The sequence below is a fragment of the Corvus brachyrhynchos genome, unplaced genomic scaffold (genome assembly GCF_000691975.1).
Source record: "Corvus brachyrhynchos isolate BGI_N302 unplaced genomic scaffold, ASM69197v1 scaffold616, whole genome shotgun sequence".
Lineage (NCBI taxonomy): Eukaryota > Metazoa > Chordata > Aves > Passeriformes > Corvidae > Corvus > Corvus brachyrhynchos.
In genome coordinates this window covers 1,018,556-1,022,971 of record NW_008238831.1, presented here as the reverse complement: position 1 = coordinate 1,022,971, position 4,416 = coordinate 1,018,556, and the positions used below count along the sequence as shown (strand labels likewise).

Below are 4,416 nucleotides of genomic sequence, written 5' to 3'. Positions count from 1 at the left end.
TGCCTCGCTCCGAGGAGTGCTCCTGCTACGACAACAAAGAGCTCTTTGATCCTTTCCATTTGGAGAACTTAAAACGAGAAAGCCAAACTACAATAAGACCAAGTTGGGTCATAAAAAGGAGAGCAGGAGCACCAAAGCGCTCCGGAGTGTAATTGTAGAAGCAGCAAATGCTTTGGCACTTAATTCTGCTTTAGTGTCAGTTCAACATGTTTCACGTTTAGGACTAGAGAGCCCCTCGCCAAATGCTCTGCACAAACAATCCGGGGCTGCTCCTTGGTGAGCTCGGAGCGCCCCTGGCCCAGCGTGGCCCCCTCGGCTCTGCTGCCCTCAGCCACAGGCGGGCTGGAGCTGGCCCACGGTGCAGAAACCCTCGGGATACCCTTTACTGGAGGGTGAGCCTTGGGTGGGTGCTGCTGCTGTGATGCTGCTCTATAAAAACTCTGGCACCACCCAGGTCCCTGCCCTGGCACGGGGCAGTGACCCACAGCCACCGGGGCTGCTCCCAGCCCTTGTTCCAGGAGCCGCTCTGCTGGAGCCAGCCCTTGGTGCTGCTCAGGCTGTGCTTTCCCTTCGCTCTGCCAGGGCCACGCCCCAGAGGTTTCCCTGGAGGGTGGCATTTAGATCAGGCATCTTATAAGGCATTTATCAGAAATTTGGCTAACAGATACCACATCTTCCCAAAGCTGTTGGGGGCTGTTTAAAGAAAAAAATGCTCTGAATTATTTCTTTGCAAAGAACTGACCTGCAAGGTGGCACGGCCTCGTTGCATGGCCAGGCCGCAGCCCCTGGGCCAACGCCAGCAATTTGGTGGTGGCTGGTCCCAGGTGCTGCCTTGCAGAGAGCCTTTGCAGGAGCAGGGTTGTGCCTCTCCTGCGTCCTGCTCTGAGCAGGGAGCATGCCTGGAGCTGCTGCCAGTGGGAGGGTGAGGGCAAAAGGCAGGAGCACACACATGGAGCACGTGAAGCCCTCGCTCCTGCCCTGGGAGGGGACAGGGACGTGGGGCTGGGTGTGGGACCTCTCTGTCGTGTGGCCAGACCATCACCCTGGGCCAGGCAGCCCCTGTACAGCTCTGGGGCTTTCAAGAACGTCTTCATTGTAAAGAATCAGTCGAAAACATAAAGCTCCATGTTCTGGCGGGTGAGTGCTCTGCAGGGTGCACCCCTGCCAGCGCACTGTGTATGAAATGTGCCTTGGCAGCAGCTCCTGGCTGGCGTTGGTGACGGAGGGGGCAGCCCTGGGTCGTTCGCACCCCGAGCTCCTGGGGAAGGGTGAGCCCGTGGCTGGAGCAGGGAGTGATGCTTGGCCAAAGCTGTCTCCCTTTCCTCTTTCACCCCCTCTCTTCGGAGGAGAGAGGGGATGGCTGACAGACCCAAGGAGTGATTTGCTATGGCTTAAATAGGGAACTGGTTAAATTTTAAGTGTTGGGCACCTGATGCTAAAAATTATTGAAAACCCTTACAAATTGATTTTTCCCCTAATAGATTGCTGTGGGTACAGCTCTTCATGGTGTAGGTAACTTGTGTGAATGATTTATCCTGTTGGGGATTACAAGGGAAGCTGTAAAATGATCTTGTCAGTATTTGAAAATCATTTGTGTGTCTGTGACGTGTCTTAGCACGTACAGGAATGCTCTGCTTGGGGAAGTGAGGTCCTTATCCTGATTTATCTCTAGGTACTTGTAATGTTGCTGTAATTTCATGTTATCAAACCATTTAGCTCTTCCTCTTCCAGAACAAAGTTATTTTATCTCATGCTCCTTGTTTACTTCAAATTAGCCCTGAGGTTGGCCTGAAGTTGCACCTTGTTATTCCTCCACCTCCTGTCTCCGTCTTAGGCTCTGTTGGCAGATTTGAAGGTATAAGTAAATACTTTTTTGTTATTAATAGAATAAGTTCCCCCTCCTACACACATGTTTTCTTTTCATTCCAGTCTTCATTTTCCGTGAAAAACTGACATTGCAGTACAAGCGGAAACCTCCCAAATTGCATGAAAAAGCCTTAATTCTCCTAGCAACAAGGTCAGGGCTCAAATCCAGTCCCTTTCCCTGAGCATGGGGGGAACAACCCTTCCAATTACCTGCTCCCCCTGCGGTATGGATCCGGTCGGTTCACAGGCACCTGGGTTTGGGTGGATTTGAATCTCAGCCATGGTATTGTTTAAAAATTCTCCACTCACTGGGGAAGGGTTTGTAGTGGGCTGAGCCCTGAGAAACCTGGAGCTGGTTTTATGGCTTCCCATTGAAATCTGGTGGAACCCTGTGGTGTTGACTGATTTCCCCCTTTGCCACTCATGTGGCTTTGATCAAACCCAGGACTTGGAGAATGACACCCCCAGGAACTGGAACCACTGAGCTTTGCCCAGTTCTGCTGTTCATTAAAGCATTTGTGAGCTTCCAGTTGTGGATGGTAAAATGAGGACCTTTGTGCCTATCCAGGATGGAGACTGCTGGTCCTGTGGCAGACCCCTGTACAGGTCCTGGATTAGCTGAGTTGTTGCAAAAGTTGCCAGAATTTCCTTTGCCCTCTTAATGAGACCTTCCCTGGTGCCGAAAGCCTCGAGGCAGGAGGGTGCAGTGCTGGCTTAGGGCAAACTTCACCTTCTGTCCCACGGATGGAACTGAAGCTCTGCCAAAGGCATTAAGTCCTGGAGGAATGGCTGGTCCTGGGAGCTGGTGCTGGACAACCCGTCCTGGCTTTCCTCTGTTGCTGCCCATGTGCCTCCAGCCTGCGTTACCTGGGTGCCTGATGGTTCCCCTCTCGTGGGTATTCAGGGCTCAGGGGTGCAGGGAAGCCTGTGCAGCACAGCCCAGAGGGGCTCCCTCCTGTTCCATGGTCCCCTGCCCTTCCCACAAACTGCAGCAAACTCCACAGTGGTTGTGCAGCACCAGGGGTGGCTCCCCTGGAGGGGCTGTCCTTGGGGAAGGGATGGGGACCATGCAGGGCTCGGCTCCTCGCCCCAGTGTCGTGCCCAGAGGAGCCCCTGCACAGAGCCGGGACTGGGGGCTGAGCAGCTCACGCTGCTGCAACTTTCCTGTCCCCCCTGGGACATGATGGCTGAAGTGGCTAAAGACTGAGAGGGTCTGACAGTGTTTAGTTTAGGAGGGGAGAGTTTAATAGTAGCATATGTAGGCCTGCCGTTCTGAAAAACTCATTTGATTTCAGTGGGAAGCTGAACAGGGCTGTTATGGAAATCCCTCCTTTGGCTTTGCTGAGCACTAAATGAAGTCCTGTGTGATGGTTCACACCTACTTATCCTGTATCTATTCCTTAATATCTTCTGATGCATAAGTCAAAGTGCCAGTGCACATGACACGTGACATTCTAGGTGCAGCACCAGTAACTCAGCAGTTACAGGAGAGGTGTTCTGGCAGAAGGTTATGGGTGAGAATTTCCTCTGTGCTGAAGGACTTGAAGATGCTGTTGTGTGATGCTGTCACTCCCTCCAGTGCTGTGTGTGCTGTGTGAGAGTCCTGAATGCAGAGATCCGTGTTCTGCCGTGTTCACAGCCCGGTTCTGGGTGTGGTAGCCTTGATCTCCAGGCTGAGCTGAGCCCAGTTTGCCAAAATCTTAAGCCAGTGGCTCTATGGGGAAAGGAGTCCCAGGGAGGTGGGCATTCAGCTGTGGGGTGAATGGTCATGGTCAGAAACCTCCAGTTCAGTGCTAATCTTGGCTCCCTCTGCGAGGAGGAAAATACTTCAGGGATGTGGCTTTCTCAGCCAGCTCTGGGAGCTCTGGGTGGCTGCTTTCAGTCTGAGATGGAGGGGCTGCCAAAGGGGAAGGGCCAAGCCCCCTGTGCCACCAGAAATTAAACCCTCTTCCAAACAAACCCCCCCCCCCAGGAGAGCAGAGCTGTAAAACCAGGCACTGGCCCGTCCCCTCTCCGTCAGCAGCACTGGGGTGGCTGAGAACTCACTGCCACGTGTTGCCCCAGCCACAGTGGCATCGGAGTGCCAGGGTGATGCCATCCCATCTGGGAACCATTCCGGGGTGGGAACAGCCTGTTCCCCTGCTGATGTCACTCAGGGTTGGGAGTCAGAGCCGAGCCTGGGGTGTGCAGCACCTCTCCAAAATAACCTCTGACTTCAGCGCCCTCCAGGGTCCCAGGGACTGGAGTGGGGCCGGGGACCTCAGCGGCTCCAGCACCTCCCTGGCTCTGCCCTGGAGCACCACGTGTGCTCCATCTGCCAGGGGCTGCACTGGGATGAGGTGGGGCAGGGTTTTCAAACTGCTGTGGAGGCTTAGACTGAGGCTTGTAATGATTTTAGTGGGATTTGGGTAGTTGTGTGTGCAAGCCCATAAGGTATTTCAGAAAACATCAGCAGTGAGGGGTGGAAGGGGAAACGCTGTTGTTTGGTCCGTATGAGATTCTGGGTTTGGGTTTTTTCTGACTAAGCATGATGTTTCCCTGGCACAAGTT

The 4,416-nt window shown here is 53.7% G+C and overlaps 1 protein-coding gene across 1 annotated transcript in view; it reads left to right on the top strand.

The window, feature by feature from the left end:
- The window catches only part of FGF18 (fibroblast growth factor 18), a 68,259-nt gene that overhangs the window by 62,474 nt on the left and 1,369 nt on the right, over positions 1-4,416 (top strand). The gene's annotated exons all lie outside the window — the stretch shown is intronic.